We start from the raw sequence: 19342 nt of genomic DNA, 5'->3' as shown, positions 1-19342 counted from the left end.
TCCCATATTCCTCTGTAGCCCTGCAGTTGTCAGGAAGCTGCTACAGCAGAGGGGTGGCTAGACTCCACGTCTCAGGGTCTGGCTGCTACTTTCCTGACCGTGGCTTCGTAATCACAAGTACAGGGCCGCATTCCTCAACCCAACAGTTGGGTTGATGAACAGCTTCATGATTCGCTGCTGTCCTGGATTGTGGAAAACGTAGTCATCTTGTGTAGTTCTGGGATTCATTACTGGAAGCTCAGGCTTGAGCCTGCTGGATACAATGCACCCAATTATTTAGAAGCACCTGCCACCATGTATTAAATCCTTCCTGCCTAAAATACCTAGAGCGGTTTGCTTCCTGTAGTAAATCACAACCACCTCCGTCCCACCCTCACCCCCGCCTTGCACATTATCCTTAAAATTGTTTGCCAATAACAGTAATGACATAATATCAACAAGGGACAGGTTCCAATCATTCATGGTGCAAACAAATCCTGAGTGCCTACGCAAGCGCTCGGATCATCGCTAGAGAGCAGAACCATGCACTGAGCGGAACCATGCACAGAGCTGACCCAGCACCAGCCCTGAGAGCCCCGAATCTGGTGGGAAGAGGCATGCCACAGTGGAGGCAGCACTCAGTGCTGATTTGAAGCAAACCCATAGGAAGCCTCATCTAACCTCAGCATCCTCGCCTGTCATTAACTGACCATGTTTAATAATTAAGGGGGCTAATTGGATGAAAGTCCCCTTCAACGCTTACATTCCACATCTCTACAGGTCTTTGTACTCACAAGGGAATTTACTTGGATTTAAGTCCTAACAAAACTTCCTAAATTTCCAGTTCCCTAAATCTGAAGGTCAAAACACAAAGGTCACATAATACACAAAACTCGTAGAGTTAAAATAGGAACAGGAATCAGTGACCCTAAATGTTATGCACAGTGGCAGCCTACAGCTGGAAAGCTGCAGGAAGAAAACTCCAAAATTGTGATTGCAATGGTGTTACCAGAGAACAAGCACAGCTTCTTCACAGCATCTCTATCTCCTTTGGAAATGCCTGGCTCTCTGTCTGTAGAAAAGGGGAATATTTATTTACATTTCTTTTCTTTTCTGAAAGTACTCAGGCCCATAACAGAGTGAAAGAAATAACAGGCAAATGCTTAGATCTCTCAAGAAAAGTCATTAATTTCTTCACATCCCAGACAAGAAAAATCTCTGAAGCTCATAAAAGAGAAGCGGTTTTGCAGACAGAAAGAAAAATGTCAGGAGAAACATAGTCATACATCGAAGGGCAGCTGTGGTATCAGTTCCCATGGTGGCCTCAGGCCAGCACCTCCCGGGCCACACTGGGCCTTAATTTCCTCACCGGCAAAATGGAGACAACCCTCCCAGCTCTGATGACTTCGCAGGTACTTAAGGACTTCAGGTGAAATTCTGAACACGAGAGCATTCCGTAAACAGCAGATGATGTATGTGAAGAAAGATTATTAATAAAGGGATTTCAAACAAAAGCTATGAATGGCACTCTTCCAGCCCAAAGCAGCAAAAGGAAATATAAATATAGCCATATTTTTACGATTTTATAATCTGAAGGAAGAAATGGTGATCAGAATTGTGACAAACAATCATGTCCAAAAGAGAAGAGAAACCAGCTCAGCTCTGTCATAATTGTCTCAGTTCCTGTAGCACATACAACAATGGAAAGATTGCAGGGAGGGGCAGGGACAGCCTTTGTGCCGGCGGCACACCAAGGCCATGGACACGCTGGACCCAGAAAGCGACATTTCCACCTCAGTAATTACAATAATCTCACAGTGTATGTCCTCTAAGAATGTTTGTGTGGCTGCGTGCAAGTGATTTCATCATTTTCTCAGCTGTATCTCTTGGAAAATGGAAATATCGCTCCTAACTCAGGAGTGAAACATAATACTGAGAGTTCTATGAAACCGCACAGTGAGAGGGAGCGAGACTCAAGCTCTAGGTTTGCTCACCTAGATGCACAGAAATGCAAAGGCAGACCTTGCCCATGGCTGGATGTTGGGACCCCAGGGGCACAGGCAGGCTCAGGTAATATTTGGGCAACAATTAACTTTGAAGGTCGTGGAGAGAGCCTAAGCAGTCAGTCAACATAACAAAATCTGAACACAGGACCGAGGGACAATTGGAAAGCAGTCTACTGGAAAGCAGCCAGTTTAGGACACAGGTATAAGGTCTGAGCTGAAAATCAGGCCCCAGACCTGTAAACGCAAAGTCACAAGAAGAGTTACATTTCACACAGCAAAATGGCACCCTATTGGTCTGCCATGGGCTGGAGTCATGAAATAGATCTCCAGGGCCTTGGGACATCAAGTGACAAGGAGCTAAAAACATAAGCAAGGTAAATTAACCCTAAGGTAAATTCACCAAAAAGGAGACCTCAATGGCAAACAAATATAGCAAAAATAAATAAATCAAAATAAAATAGACATACTACGTACACAACTTTGATAGGAGGGAAATGCAAATTAAGACAACAATGAGATAGTACTTTTCACACACAGTGTGGTGAAAAATTAAAGGATCTTCTTGCTTTGGGAACTGGCACTCAAAATACTATGTTTCTTCTTATAAATGCATATCGTGGGGGCACCTGGGTGGCTCAGTCAGTTAAGTGTTCTATTCTTGATTTCCACTTGGGTCATGATCTCAGGGTCATGAGATCGAGCCCTGCATCTGGCTCCCCATGAAGCAGGGAGTCTGCTGGGGATTCTCTTTCCCTTTCCCTCTACCCCTTCCCCCCACTCACTTGCTCTCTCTAAAACTAAATAAATAAATCTTTAAAAATAAATAAATAAATACATGTTGTGCATTTATTTGACATGTATTTGATGTCCATGGTTGCTTTGGTGATACGATGGCAGAGTTGAGCGGTTGTGACAGAGACCATCTGGCCCTCAAAGCCTAAAATAGCTACTCTCTGACCCTCTGTAGAAAAATTTTGCAAACCCCAGTTCTAAACCAAAAAAAGTACTGCTTCCAATTACTACAGATACAATAAATCTGTTCTCGCCTTTTTTTAAGCCTTTTCTAGTTGTTGTTGTTGTTGTTGTTTAACATGACCTCTAATTCATAGAAGAGTCTACTTGGATACATACATATTCATGATATAACTCATTTTCATTAATGCCTACCAATTACCCCAAGGCCATTAGAATAATCCTCCCTTTTCTGAATGTTTCGAGATGTTGCTTTGTCGCTTTACTGCATATTCAGTTCCACGTGCAGATGCTCTGTCTCTGCTGGTCCTGTTACTGCAATAGTCTCCTATTCCAGCACCAACACCATCATTTCAATTAGGGTTGCTTTATAATGTGCTTTAGCATCTGGCCAGGCTGGCCCTCATTCCTCGTTACTCCTGTTTGTCAAATTTCTCTTAGCTATTTTGCCTTTTTTTTTTTTTTTATCAAAACAGTTTTCGAATTTATTTTTGTGAAGACAAGAGAACAATAAACTTGAAAGTTGTGCTCAGGGATCCCTGGGTGGCGCAGCGGTTTGGCGCCTGCCTTTGGCCCAGGGCGCGATCCTGGAGACCCGGGATCGATTCCCACGTCGGGCTCCTGGTGCATGGAGCCTGCTTCTCCCTCTGCCTGTGTCTCTGCCTCTCTCTCTCTCTCTGTGACTATCATAAATAAATAAAAAATTTAAAAAAAAAAAACATTTAAAAAAAAAAAAAGAAAGTTGTGCTGAGATTATGGGAAATGTAGAGGAAAATAAGTATGCAACAACCTCTGTATTTCCATTTAAGAATACAGTGTGTCTTCCCATTTATTCAAGGGGTCCTTCATGTGACTCAAGAACTTCTAGAACCTCTTCTTCATACAATACTCTGGTTTCTCTTCGGATCGTATAAATCTTTCGCCTTTCTAATTATATTAAGTTCTCTTCCTTTTGGGGTGAATAGGTTCCCAAAGATCACAAAGTATTCATTTTTAAATGCCGTATATAAAACATAACTGCAAATGAAACATGAGGAGACATGTTTAACCTTACAATAACCAAAGAAATGCTAATACCAAAGAAAGGATGTATCTGATGTTGGTACAACTGGCAAGATACTGACTCACTCACACATTGCAGCTGCAGTTATGGAAAAATCACTTTTAGAATAGCAGTCATCAGGGGATTTGAATAACCATAGAAAGCTAACCTCTGACCTGATATCTTAAGCCTCCGACATCATGTTGAAAATTTTTGAGGGACTAAGCTATATTTATGCACAAAAATAATAGCAATACATAAAATAATGGATAATCATAGCAATACATAAAAATAATGGAATGATCAAGTAAGATATGGTATAACCACTCAATGAAATATTAAACAGATTTTAAAATTGTAATCATTCAAGAATATGCAGTGATACAGAAAATACTTAACGTATGATGCCAAGTGATACATAGCACTATGGTAATTTATGTTAATAGCTAAAGATTGCAAGGGAATACACAAGAATGATAGATTATACCTGTATCTAGGTGGTGGAATCATGGGTGACAGTTCTTTCTACTACTTGTTCTAAGTCCTACATAATATTACATTATTTATACAATTAAAAAATTAAAAAGAGGGGACCAATTATCAGGTTTCTTTCAAATCAACAGTTTACAACTTTTTGTTATTAAAGGGAAAAAATGAGGCTCAGGCAAGCACACCAGCTTTCCGGAGGCACACAGATCAACTCATAGGCAGAAGTGGACCTAGAACCCAGGTCTCAAGACTTCAGAGGTGGGATTCTTTCTATGCAGCATTCTGTGGGGTCATTTTCTAGGGGTAAAACCAACTCTGGGGTCATTTTAATATTTTTACATATTATAAGTCAGTAAATGAAAAGAGCAATGTTCAATTGCCTCTCTAAGAGAGCAACAGCCTTAAAAATCTTACAAAATGTTTTGATTGGCTGGAGTTTGAATTAAGCTTCTTTTCTAAATATGGCTGTTCCACAGAAGAGAAGTCTAGTTAACTCTTAACCAACTAAGGAGTCAGGGCCACTGATGCCCCAAGCAGTGGAAAATCCACGTATTTTGTATGTTACATATATTATATACTACATCCTTACAAAAAAGGAGGCTGGAGAAAAGGAAATTTATTAAGAAAATCATAAGGAAGAGAAAACACATTTATTTACCATACTGTGCTGTATTTATTTTTTTTTTAAATACACTACAAGTGGACCCACACAGTTCAGACCCGTGGTGTTCAAGGGCCAACCGTATGTCTTTTCTACAAAAGTTTGCTCTCTACAAAGCTTGCTTTTGTAGAAGTAGTACTATCCTCATAAAGTTACAAAGCAATCTCAGTGCTAAAGTAAGCAGTAACTTAACAAAAAGATAAACTTCAGCTTCGGACATTCACTTTAGGACCTAAGAGGTCTCAATGTGCAATATTATCATTCCAGGAGAGAAAATCCCTTCAAAATTCTAGAGCTAATGAGAAGTACTTCCTTGACTTTCCTCACTGCAGTTTGACAATACATTTGGCAGAGAGGTGTTTATATACCTGGATACACATTAGATAATCATAATAAGTTTCTAATACCATACAATATCTAAAGGTAACATTTGGAACCCACACATATTCGAACATTCGGTGAATTCTGAGGGGTTCTAATTAGGTCCCAGTGGAGGTAATATTTAGAAAGGAATAGGGTAAAAGAAATCATCAAATAAGAGACACTAAGAATAAATGGTTAATAAGGCAAAAAGACTCTGTGTGTGCGCGTACGTGTGCACATGCGTATGCACACACACACACACACACACACACTAAGATTTAAGCATTATCTATTGAAGGTACATTTTCCAAGGGTCTGAGCAATGATCTCCAGCAACTGGCAAGATAGTTTCTTATTTCCTGATATGCCACAGACCTTTCTCACTAATTCCTACGGTTTTCTAAACATTGAGATACATATCAATCATCCCTCCAATTGCTTTTTTTTGGTCACTTTCTGAAAAAGTGTGTAAATCTTTCATTCTGCCTTGATACTATTCAAATCATGATAAAATAAAAATTGAAGGGTCAGGGGTTGGGGTGAGGCAGATATTAGGTGACATTTTATATAGTATAGAAGCAGATATATACATATGTATATATGAAATATATTCATAATTAATTAAAATATAATTTTATGTTATATACAAAGAACTCAGCAGAGAGAAAGAATTTAGGTGTTAAATTTACAATGAAAGATGAGTATACCTGCAACTTCTGGAGAGTGCTGACTCAAGTTTAATCTTTTCCCCTCACATACCCCTAATACATACTTTTGTGCCTTTAATGCTAGATGTATCCTAACCCACTAGTGTTATAATTTTCCTATTACATCTGCCAATAAGGTCCTTGAATCTTAGGCAGAACCAATATTCAGGTTTTCAAGTCACAAAGCATCTTACACAGTGCCTGATAAAGAAAATAACTTCTGTTAGGTAGAGTGTATATCTATTTGTGGCAAACCATGCTAAGGAGGTGAGGAGAAAGTAGAGAAAACTGAAGATAAAATTTACCAAAAATATCAATTCAAATGTATTACATGTGTCCATGCTATCCATGGTCAACACAAACAAACAAACACACATACTAAATTTTCCAGAAATACGTGACAAAATATTTTTTGGGTCTGGTGTCATCCCTGATGAGGACTAGGAACAAACATACCACAACAGGCTGAAAAAGAAAGTACAGTAGAATGGGATTGGATTCAAAAACAGAATCCTCATAAAACTGAGTATCTGAAAGTAGTCAATAATTTCACAGTAAAAACTTTTAAAAAGTAAAAATAAAAATAAATAGAATAGCAAGAAGCTAAACACCAGTAAGCCTCCGTGGGAAGCACAGAATTTGCATCATTGATAAACCAGCACCATACCGACTGGAACCAAATATGGAACGCTCTCTGGGCCTTAAGTTTTCCATCAGGTAGTTAAGCCCTATGTTCCTACAGGGTTTTAAGTGTCAACAGACACATTAATGGGACCTGTGCTAGGACAGAGTAAGAATACCAGGTAAGAACATGACCATATATGGTGGGAAGAGAGCACAGGTGCAGATGGTAAGACACAGGAGAGGGGACCAGTATAGTCAAAGAATAAACTTCGTAAGCAGAAGTTAACATCCCATTACCATCTGGGAAAAACCCTTCCAAAACAAAAAAATTCTACAACAACTTAAAAAAATACCTAAGACCCTAATTATTACCATACAATGAACATCTAACATGCATATTGTTTTAGGTACTGAGGAGGCTGTAAAAGAAAAAGTGTACATAAATCCGAAAGACCAGAGAGTTTACCTGGAGAGTGAAAATAAACATCATAATTACTATATGTAAATGGAGAAAAAGATTATTTATTTTTATTTTTCTTTCCTTAACACAGAGCTTGAACTCATGACTATGAGATCAAGACCTGAACTGAGATCGAGTTGGATACTTAACCAACTGAGTCACCCAGGCACCCCAAAAGATGATTTCTTTAAAGACTCCTTTTAAAGAGCTTTTGTAATCTTTATGGTAATTAAAAAGTGAACACCAACTCTGTGACAAAGACAAGACAGATATTAGTAACTCATTTTTTAGACCTGGAATTTGATGTTGAGAAAATCAATCGATCGATCAATCACACAAACAGCAAATGACAAAGCCTGGATTCAGAGAACCAGACTACAGAGTTCGAAATAAATACGAGTTCCACTGCATCATGCCACCTACCTTCTAGCTCCACTGAATATACAGGGGCCTGGGTGGACATGAGATTAAATGACAAAAGGCATTTCCAGGAGACCAGAGACTGGGGGACACCACCTGAGTTAGTAACAATTAGGAAGGGCTACCCAGGCAAATGAGGCAAGTGCCATGCTCTGGAAGGAAGGGATGCAGAAGGTTTGCTCCTCTCCAGATTCCTTGAGCAATCTCATCCACTGCTCTGCTTTATTTTTTTTTTTCTTTTTTTTTTTTTTTTTTTCTTTTACCTGGGGACGGGCCCTCTGCTCCTCCCGAACGAGAGGTGCTGTCTTCCGGCCCGTCCCCCACTGCTCTGCTTTAGTCATATTCTGACTGCTCCCAACTCTAGTCCTAACCTTTCTTCCAAACTCCAGGCTGGAATGTTCAGCATTTTTTTTTTAAAGATTGTACTTATTTATGCATGGGAGACACAGAGAGAGAGGTGAGACATAGGCAGAGGGAGAAGCAGGTTCCCTTTGAGGAGCCCAATGTGGGACTCGATACCAGGAATCCAAGATCACACCCCGAGCTGAAGGCAGACAGACGCTCAACCACTGAGCCACCCAGGCACCCCTATTCAGCGATTCATTTGAAGAAGTTTCAAGTCTGAAAGGCTTTTTAAAACCTCTCATTCTACCCTATACCCACGTAAATGTGGAGCTCCATTCAGTACTGCCTATTTGAATGAATGGCACCATCTAGGCCCCAAAATCAGAAATCAGGGAGCCTACCCTGTACTAGGTTAAGGCCCTGGTTTCCGCTACTTTGCCTTCCCTCAACAGCTCATGTAGGACAGCTCCCTGGAGGATGCTCCAGAAGCTACAGAAGAGTCAGATAGTCCCTAGGTCCCCATTCATAAAACCATCTTAGGAACAGTAAAACACCCAATTACTAATAATTCCATCCCAGCTCTGGATGAGGTGAGTATTCATTCAATAGTGCTTTGTTGGAGAAAGAAAGGAAACAGAGAGAAGAAAGGGGAGAGAGGAAGGCGGAGAAAGAAAAGGAGACAAGAAAGGACTCAGTGACAGAACCAAAAGTCAAAATGGAGCATTTTTCATTTAATTTAAAAATATGTGTTGAAGTCTCATGATTTGACTTTGGGTTTCTATCACTGCTATGTGTCTTTAATCACAGCACCATCAGGGACATGTTTCTGTGTCTCTCTTACTTACTTACTTATTTATTTAATGAGAGCCAACCAACTCCAGAGTCTAAAATAGGTAGAAGAGAGTAATGCAAAGGATGTGTGGGTTAAGAATGCATGAGAGCAAGGACCACAGGCTCTGACGTCAGAACACACAGTCTGAACCTGGGTTTTGTCACCTACTAGCTCTGTGACCTTGGGCAAATTAACTGAACTCTGTACTTAGTTTCCTAATCCATGAAGATTAGTTATAAAGATTTGATGAAATAAAGTAAGGAGCTCAAAATGATTAGCATAAAAGAGAATTTCCTCTTTAGAAGGACAGAAACCTTCTGACAGTCTGATGGAGATGGGGGTGCAGAGAATATACACCCGTCCAAATATGCAGAATTATGCAAACAATTCCAGGAGGCTCATGGACCGCTAACCCTTCATTTCATAGTCCTTAAACCAGATAATCTCTAAAATCTCTCCTCTTGCAAAAGCCTGTGACGTGAGCAGCACAGAAACAAGCACTGAGGATTTCTGTAGGCGTCAAGAGAAGCAAATGTAAGCCAGCTACACGAGGATACCTTTGACTTCCATGTGATTAGCAAAAGTCTGTCAAATGAATAGAAGGAATACATCCAAGGACAAGAGTCAAAAGGAAATCAAAACAAAGTGTGACACTGCTATGGACTGAAATGTGCCCCCTACAAATTTGTATGTTGAAGCCTTTAACCCCCAAAGTGATATGTGGAGGTGGGGCATTTGAGAGATAATTAGGTGTTGATGAGGGTGGGGTCCGAATGATGAAACTCATGCCCTCATACAAAAGATCCCAGAGAGCTTGCTCTGTCTCCCCCCTCTGCCCTGTGAGGACACAGTGAGAAGGTGGCCGTCTATAAGCCCAGAAGAGAGCTCTCACCAGAACCTGGTCATACTGACCCCTGATCTCAGACATCTAGCCTGTTTAGAACCACAAAAAAATAAATAAGCAAATAAATAAAATTCTGTTGTTTAGGCCATTCAGGTTACGACCTTTTGTTATGGCAGCCCACATCGACTAATACAGACTCTTTATCCAAAACAGCATGCCTACAGAGACAACCAAATGCGTAAGGGAGGGCCTGCTTCCTCATGATGTGATCAAATATACAGAGTGTGCTTTACCATGAAAAATGCTGCCTCATCCCAAGTGCTGAAAGAATAGCATTTTTAACTATATAACCTATTCTGGTTTATTTTTCCATACAATTCTAATAATCTAAAAAAATAATTATAACAGTCATCTGTGCTTTTTCTACTCACTCTAGCTAACAAATACAGAGTAAGAGCAATGGAATATGAAGAAAAATATTCAGGAATTAGGTATAGTTAATTTCATACTTGGCTCACCACAGCCAACCTAGGTGACCTCAGGTTTTAACCATCAATTTTTCTTCATATTACATCCATTACATCATGTTACTCCCCTTTGAAAAACAACTGCATCTTGAAAAAAAGTTCAAACCTATTCCTACTCTTCATAACCTGATTTCAATTTGTATTTCCAATTACATTTCCCAAAATGTCCCCTCATAGGCCCTACTCTGCAGATTCTACTCAATATTCTACTTTCAACCTCTCAAACATAGCCCATACTTTCTTAAAAAGGTCCTTCTCTTAGCTCACACTCTAATACCTCATTTTGGGGTGAACCTCTTCCACTCTACTGCGGTCAAAAACCTACTTATCATGCCACCACATAGATGAAACTGGATAATACTATGCTAAGTGAAAGAAATCAGTTATAGAAGATCATCTATTATCTGATTCCATTTATAGGAAATGTCCAGAATAGACAACTCTACAGAGCAGAAAACAGATGAGTGGCTGCTCAGGATTAGATGAAGGAAGTTTGGGGAAATAAGAAATGGCTGCCAACGGGCGTGGATTTCTTTTTGAAGTGAGGAAAATGTTCCAAAACTGATTTTGGTGATGGCTCTACAACTCCATGAATATAATAAAAACTGCTGAATTGTACACTTTAAAAGAGTTAATTGTATGACATACGAATTAGATCTCAATAAAGCTCTTATTAAGAGAGAAAAAACAAGAACAAAAAAAAAAGAGAGAGAAAAGAAAAAAGGAAGGAAAGAAATAAAGATGTACCCAACCGTGTAGGCTCTTCAAATGTTATATAAATTTATTCTCCCCATTCTGTCAGAGTTAAAAATCCTTCAACTGAGCTCCCTTAGAATATTATTTGTACCTCTGGTTAACATCTCTCATTCTAGCTGGCAATATAATTATGTTTAGTTCTTCCCATGTCTGCCTCCCCACTAAACTATGAGTGCTTTCAGAGAAAAACAAACCTTTGCAAGACATTTCCATAGCCAGGCCTCTGCTAACCATTAGTTTCTTTTGTGCACATTAGAAAAACACACCTTGTCTTGGGTTGGCAAATAGAGGGAGGGTAGGACTTGAGTTCCACTTGCTCTCCTGACATGGAGCACAACATAATCTGAATGGCAGTAGGTGGCAGCTTTGCCTTTACCCTTCCTCTCACCTCCAACAGTCCAGTAAAATACTTAACGGAGGCACTCTCAATAAATAAATTAATACCTTCAGAATGAAAATGATACGTCTGAAAATATGTCTAACAACAAGACACTCCCAGGTTCCGGCAGAAAGCCCAAGGCGTTCGTATTTGGGTTTCTCTTTACCAGTTATTTATTTTTGCGTTTCTCAACAATGACATAAAAAATGTTTTTCTTACTAATTGGATTCAAAGACCTTGGGCGTACATATGAAATACAGTGAATTATTTTAACACATTTAAGTAGGAAGGAAAAACAGAATTTTTTTTTCCTTAAGTCAATTTACAATTACTAAAATAGGTCACAATTTTAAAAAGCCTGCCATGTATAGAGGGGACAGCAAAAAATATATATACCAAGAAGAGTTTTAGCATCAACCCAGGTTTTAAAAATTTCCTCCTCTCAACTTCCACACTTGAGCTGACTCTTGACCATCTTGTACCTAATGAGAGGTGTCTATGACCAAGCCCATTCTCCACTGCCCATCTTTTACCTGGCTAACTCCATTTTTTTGGGAGAAACACACCTTGCCCACAAACTAGGCCAGAAAACAAAAAGTGTGTAATATTCCCATGACAACCGGTATGTATCTTGTTTTGTGGCATGTATCACAACCACAATTACATAATTATCTGTGAAATTATGAATGTGGTCATTGTCATTCTTGCAATGAGAGGGCTTGTATCTGCCTGGTATCCACAGTTCTGGTCATGGTGGGCACTCAAGAACTAGTCGTTGATTGAATTAATGACCTCTCCTTGCTCAAAGTATTAGATTCTTGAAAACAGGGATTGTTTTGTATTAGACACAAATAAATTGTGTCTAATTTATTTTGGTATCACCCACTGTGCCTGGGTCAGTGTCTAATAGGTAGATAGTATCACATAATTCACACGCAGATGGATGAATAACGAACTGCAGAGCGCATCACATTATTCTTGGTATATTAACAGTAAAATCCACTTGAGTGGATTAGGAGCTAAAGGCAACCATCCAAGAAAGCTGGACCCAATAAGAGATCTTGGAACAGCACCACACAAAGAAGGAAGGCAGACACAGAGATGGAAGATGTCCACAGTCTAAGATTGATGTCAATTTCCTTGGGGTTCTAAGAGTCCATTTTCTCCCAACTTCAATGGGTGTGACTCCTTTCCCAGATGCAACGAGGCTACAAATCTTGTGCTGTATCAAGTCAAACCAGGCCTTTAGAAAAATAAAATCGCTCCAAGCAAAACCAAAGCGGGAGCAGCCAAAAGACTGGCAGAGTTAAGCAACCAGGAGAGGGTCAGAGTGCCCATGCCCTGCAGAAAACAAACAGGCTGCAGCTTGAAACACTTCTCCCCTGTGGAGACTTGTCCAGCGCGGGGGCCCAGCAGCCTCCTCAAGCAGCTTCGGATGTGAAAAGGTCATTCTGCCAAACACACTTTCAATAGATGCCAGCGGCAGACCTCCCTGAGGGGTTGGAAGGGTCTAGAGGGTGGAGACAAAAGCTGTGCTGGTCAAGGGGGATGCTACGGTGTGCCAAGCCCCGCGTCAGATGCTGCAAGACGTGGGCCCGGCCTGAAAACCTCGCAGCCAAGATTTTGGGGACCTAATCGGGCAGGGAAATGACAGCAAGCACCACACACACACCTAAAGGAGAAAGGAGAACCGAGAAGCTGATAGGATGAGGAGCCCGACAGCATGGCACAGCCGCGATCGCTGATCTACATCGCCGCCACAGCTCGGGGGCACCTGGCCTGCAGGATGGGCATCCCGCCTCCGACACGCAGGGCTGGGCGGCCTGGCCAAAGCTCCTGAACTCTCAGTGCGTAAGTGATTCTTCACCGGTAAAGTGAAGATTATGGTAGCCTTCGGTCAAATGTGAGTTCTGATTAGTAATCAGTGACTAAGCCTGGGAGAAACAGATCACTGCCTCACAGGATCACAAAGGCCAGAACACGAAGCGCCCGACTTTGAACCAGAGTCCAAGTGCTTCTTTTACTAAAAGTACAACTCAGGCCCTGGGGAGGGAAGGGACACGCCCACACCCCCTGGGAAAGTCACCTTACTGATCCCGGTGACCACCAGCCCCCCCGACCCATGGTGCCGGGCGCTGTTCACCAGCACACAGAGCTGCTGGCCACGTTGTTTGCTAATAGAGGTAAGATGCTTAGAATGGTACCTGGCTCAAAGGCAGCAGCGTGCATGTGTTTGTTATCACCGCTGAGGATAATGATGCCGGAATAAATAACATATTCATAGGGTGTTTTGTGGTTTACAAAGCCTATTTGTATCATTATCTCATTTAATCCTCTCAACAACTCCGGGAATCATGACCCCCCAAGCCCTGCAGAGATGGGGTCAAATGAGGCTCAGAGAGGTCTCTTAGTTTCCCCAGGAATCCCAGAGACTGGGGGCAGAGAAGTGCAGCCCAAAACCCATGTTCCCCATCAGCCAATCCAGTGCTCTTCCCTGTCCATGTTCCCACGGCACAGATAACAGCTAGTACCAGACTAGAGATTTCTAATGGGAACAATCCCACGATCTCTACTCTAACAAATCCTCTTACCTAAAGGAAGAAATTCAATGGCATGAGAATTTCCTTTTGCTTTTGCTGCAGCTGGCTTAAACCTAGCAGGAGGAATGTCTTCTTTGGAGCCAAGCTTTCTCTCCTGTCTGTGGAATGAGATGGCCTTCCTGCTGAGCCATGAGTGCTGGGCAAAGAGGAGGCTGAAATTGGGAAGGAGCAGGGGCAAAGGAGAGAAATAACCACATGGTGGCTGATAACTAAGCCATAGTCCTAGGGCAGCTGGTGATGAGCCAGTTAACTACCACCTCGCAGGGGTGAATCCCTCAGCTGGAAATAAGACCAAGAGAGGACAAACTGGGCATGAGCCTCTCTTTCACACATATCTCCTCCACTGAAGTGAATACATTTTTCAAGCGACAAGTAACAAAGGACCTGGATGACAGCCAAAGGACTAGGAAGGGTCTTCTTACCTTAAAAGTAAAGGAGTTTCTACTTACAGGCTTTTATCTTGTAAAATTTATTTATAAAATAAATTTGCTTTTATCATGTATCTATGCATGGATGCATCTACCTATCTATATCTAATCAAAAGAAGCAAATAACTCCTCTCTTTTAAAAAAAAATTATTTATTTGAGAGAGAGAGAGAGAGAGCTTGAGTGGGGGAAGCAGGGGAAGAGGGAGAAACAGAGTATCAAGCAGACTCCCCACTGAGCACACAGCCCATCCCACAACCCTGAGATCATGACCTGAGTCAAAACCAAGAATTGGATGCTGAATCAACTATGCCACCCAAGTGCCCCAATAACTCCTTTCTTTTTAAGAGTATACTATTAAAAAAAAAAAAGTTATGAAACAGGTAAATGAGAGACCTTGATTTTAGTTCTGGTTTTGTCACTGACTAGGACAGTGAATTAAAAAAGGTTACCAAAGCCTTCTGGGGATTTTTATTTCCTCATCTGTCAAGTGCAGGCTTGGGCAGATCAACAAGGACTCTTCAAGCTTAAAAAAAAAAAAAGAAGAAAGCAAGCAAGCAAGCAACAAGCAAGCAAGCTAATATCCTAAATAAACAGTAGAAAATGCCATAATAGTCAAAACCAACTTTTCAGAAAAGTTTTTTAAAAGGCGTTGTTTCCTCCATAAACCTTGGTTTTGAATGCAAGGAACATGTCACAGTTTAAAATCACCCATATTCGTGCCTTTGATGGTGAAAAAAGCCTACCACCAAAAGCCAACAAAGTTTTGCTTAAAAACAAGCTATTTTCAGGAACAACTCTCCAAGTTAAAGCCCTAATTCACAAAATTGGGTTTGGCTGGTATAACACTGTCTTCTTTCTGCAATTATTAGGCTCTAAAAGGTTTTTTTTTCCCTCCTCTCCTAACAACATTTCATTTGCAAAGTGTTTGATCCTGAAATAAACCTGTAATTCCTCCTATGGTGAAGGGAGGGCAGACGAAGATCTGTACTGTACTCCAAATGACTTTATATCTCACAGGAGATCATTACAAGATGACAGTGTAAACCTTAAGAATTTTAACAATAAAGTCATGCTATCCAAAGAATGTTCCACAAAACTCGAGTCTGGGAAACTGTCTACAAAATGATTCCATTATGAAATAAATTTGACAAAACCTGAATTTAAGGAATGTTGTGGCTAATGCTTTTATCCACAGGACTTCTCCGAGTCATTCCTGCTGAAGATGCATGGAGAATCCCTAAGACGAGTGGCTATAAAAATAGCCGATTCCCAAATGGATCTGGCCATTTGTGGAGCTAGTATTCCATGGAGCACATTTCAGGAAGTGCTGCCATGCAAATGACAATGGGTTATGACAAGGACAAAGCTTTATTCCTGGCAACATCTCTATCCCTGAAGGATAAGGTCTACAACTCAACTAGAAGCTTGTCTGTTTAACTCTACCTTTACTTACCCCAGATTTTATAACAGATACAACAATAACCAACCAAAGCCTTTGACAGTCAAAGTGGTTTCCATTTCTTGAGATTTTCTTGTCATATAGAAGGATCCTCACCCCAAGAGGCCTGGGTCTTCCCTATGCTACAGATACACTCTGTGATATCAGGCAATGCTAAGGGAACTCCTTTTTCCTTCTTCTCTTTCTCTCTTTCTTTCTAATTACTTATAGGCTTTCCTCAGAATCCGTTTTCTTTAAGGATGCATTTTCTCATCATCTTTCTGAGACAATGAGAAACTGTCAGGCAGAGAGCTCACAAGGTAATTGAGATCTGATATTCCCCCATCTAAGCAAAAGACTGCCGTGCACAACGGTATTTGTGTCAGGGCCTTGGTTTTCTCACACTCAGAATGAAGTAAGTGGATTTCATGGCCTTACATTTCATGATTCTTTGACTTTTGGGGCTGATTCATCATTACCTCTGCAGGCAATGACATGGATGTTTTGAGCAAGGGCAGGGAGAAGTGCTTCCCGTGCTGGAATGGCACCCTCACAAAAAGCGCTGCTTGGATAACTTTAATACTTGTAAGGGCATGTTCCAGGGTGCTGCTAAAACTCCAGTCTCAGTATTTTTCAACCACGCCAAGTAATGTTTGGCCAGCCACAGGCACATTATGGTGCCTCACTGGGTCACTTACTAAAAGTGACAGTAAATTTAAAACCACCTTGACATGGCAGAGAGCTGACGCAGGGCAGCCAGTGTGGAATCATACTCCTCAACCACCACAGGGCTGCTGGTAGCATCTCCACTTATAATGACCTTCTTCTACAGGAAAGGTATTTAAACACCCAGATCTATTGCCCAGCAAGTAATGTATTCCAGGAAACACTCTCTTGCATGACCCCACCCAGATTTATTTTTAAAGGCAGAAGACAAGAGTCATCTTAATACTGGCTCCTAAGAAAAATAGAGATGGGCGGGGGGGGGGGGGGGGAGGATACTTTGATATTTAAAGGGGGAAAAAAAGCAAAAGTGCTTATATCACCCCTAAAAGTGATCTGAGAGAAAAAGATAAAGAGCACTCAACAGTTTTCATTATAATCCCTCTACAAGCATCCAAGATCTCCTGTCTTCATACTTCCTAGTCTTCCTCTCTTCCATTCCCACCTAAAAGCAAATCCCCTTTCAGAGACACTTAGAAAATAAGAGGGCAGGGGGGTTGGTGGCTCCCCTGTCAACTTTTTATACAGAACCCAGAACCTCACTCACAAACTCACTGGCTTTCCAGGGGAGGTTCCATCCCACAATAGCAGCTCTCCAAGGGCCTGGATGGTGCCCAGAGGGCAGCACATGGGAAATTCAAAGAAAATCAGGTGTAGTTCACACCCTCCACTTAGCCTGGGAAGGCTTTTCCCCTTTGCTACCAGGTCAAATTCCACCCAGTGTTCAGGCCTCACATGTTTCTTCCTCCAGGCAGACTTCCTTCATTTTCACCACATTTGTCTCCAATCCCACCAAAACTAACATATCTCTCCTTTAGTGGACACAAATCCCTGTATCAGAGGATATTACCTAAATATCATAGCTCTTATCGAGCCAACTCTCTCTCCAATAAGAGTCACCTGCATTAATTTGACCAACCCACTCTCCTCCCCCAAAAAATCTCTTAAGGGCAGAGACAGGGTAAAGCTAAATTCATTGAATATAAAGATAAAACCTGTCTAAAGAGTTAAGACAAGTATATAAATAATTATCATATAAGAAATACTCTATTCAAGAGAAGACAGGAACAGATGAAAGACTCCAGGCTGAAAGCTCAGCAAGGCTGTGTCACATGTGTGTTAAGGCCCTCCACACGCACAATGCCGGGTCGCTTAAGAAACACAACAGTGACTGAGCATAAACTCTAAGTCAGGCAGGGCCTTAAACATTTCCCAGGTACTAACTCCTAGAATTCTCAGAGTAACCTTGGAGGTGGTAGAGTTTTCACCTCTTTTAAATAAGGGGATGAGGCAAATGAATTGCAGAGAGAGCATGCAACTCAACAGAGCAAATAGCAGAACTGGCTTCAAACCTTAGCAAAGAGACTTCAGCCAATGCACCGGACCATCCTGCTCCAGTGTTGCTGCGGCAGGCTTGCCAACATCCCACACAAAGGAAGTGGCATGTGGCACTTTCTATATAACCCAAAGGAAGGATTTCTGGAAAAAGGCCTAAGAAATGACATCCTATCAGTAAAGGGAAAAGTACGGGTAAACATCACATTCTAGATGTCTGCACCTGCATTCAAAGAGAGAGGACACTCCTGGATTTTGAGAGCAGAAGACTCAAGCCACTGATGGGGCTGCAGCCTTTTCTAATTGACCAGACTTCCTCAATCTGGGACTTACTCAATCTTCGCAATGAGCAGTGAGGCTGAATCTCTCGTCACGCTGGTACTTTGTGAGTGATAGAAACGTGGCTGTTACCTTGACTGTAAACATTAGAAATGCCTTGTGATGATCTGACCAGCCTTTTTCCTTCCAGAAAAGGTTAAAGGCCTTTTAGCAAAGAACTAGATGTGAAAAATCGAACTTAAATGGTGAGAGAGAGCATCTTGTGGCCAATCTTAATGATACTTAATTCTCAGATGAGGAATTTTGTAGTAAACAACCTCTCGATTCTGTGCAAAACATTTTTAATTTCATGCCCTGCTAATCACACAGCTGTTAAATTTCCCTTCCCATCAGTTGTAAAAAAATAAATAGATAATAATTGTAATAATAATTTAAGAAACAGTTGGGCCTCAAACAAAATTTGAACCCTAATGAATTTTCCCATCTGGAATTAATAATGTAGTGGATGGTGAAATTGCCTGGATTCAGTTGATGTAAAGTTATATTACATTATTAAAAGTATCAAAATGTAAGGCTGTAAACATCAAAGGTTGCTAACATGCCAGCCACAGAATGCAAAGTCTACCTTGCGTTTTCAGACAAGCCAGGCACCTGATGTTTCATTCCAACAGATTTTAACAACCTGTTTCCTTTCGCTGTGACCTTATCTCCTCTAGGCTGCAAAGGCACTATACGCATGTAAGTACTGACTTGACTTTGGCATTATAGACTTGATGATCCAAAGCCCAGAGAAGAGAAAGTAGTCTCTTCATATCGCAAACACATCAATCCAATCAATACAAGGAAATTAAAAAGCTGCCTTAAATGTTGCATGTGAAAATAAGAGCTGAGGAGTAAAAGATAGAAGGGCGTTTTAAAGTATTTGGGGATAAGAGAATGAGGTAGTTCAAAGGAGCATGGTAGTGAGGGTAAACCAACCTTGCAGGAAAGACAGGATAATAACCAGAAAAAAAAAGAAAAAGAAAAATTCAAGCAATGGAACATCATGTGAAGAAGGAAGGGACGCATGTACTAATAGAAATAAAATAAGCATAGTCAGTTGGACCAGAATATCAGCAGGAGATCTTCTCAT

General features: G+C 41.0%; 1 protein-coding gene across 14 annotated transcripts in view; it reads right to left on the bottom strand.

Annotated features, from left to right (window-relative positions):
- Positions 1-19342, bottom strand: part of LPP (LIM domain containing preferred translocation partner in lipoma) — a 670528-nt gene that overhangs the window by 461478 nt on the left and 189708 nt on the right. The window lies entirely within an intron of this gene.

This window comes from Canis lupus, chromosome 31 (assembly GCF_048164855.1).
Source record: "Canis lupus baileyi chromosome 31, mCanLup2.hap1, whole genome shotgun sequence".
Classification (NCBI taxonomy): Eukaryota; Metazoa; Chordata; class Mammalia; order Carnivora; family Canidae; genus Canis; species Canis lupus.
This window is presented reverse-complemented; position numbering and strand designations above follow the sequence as displayed.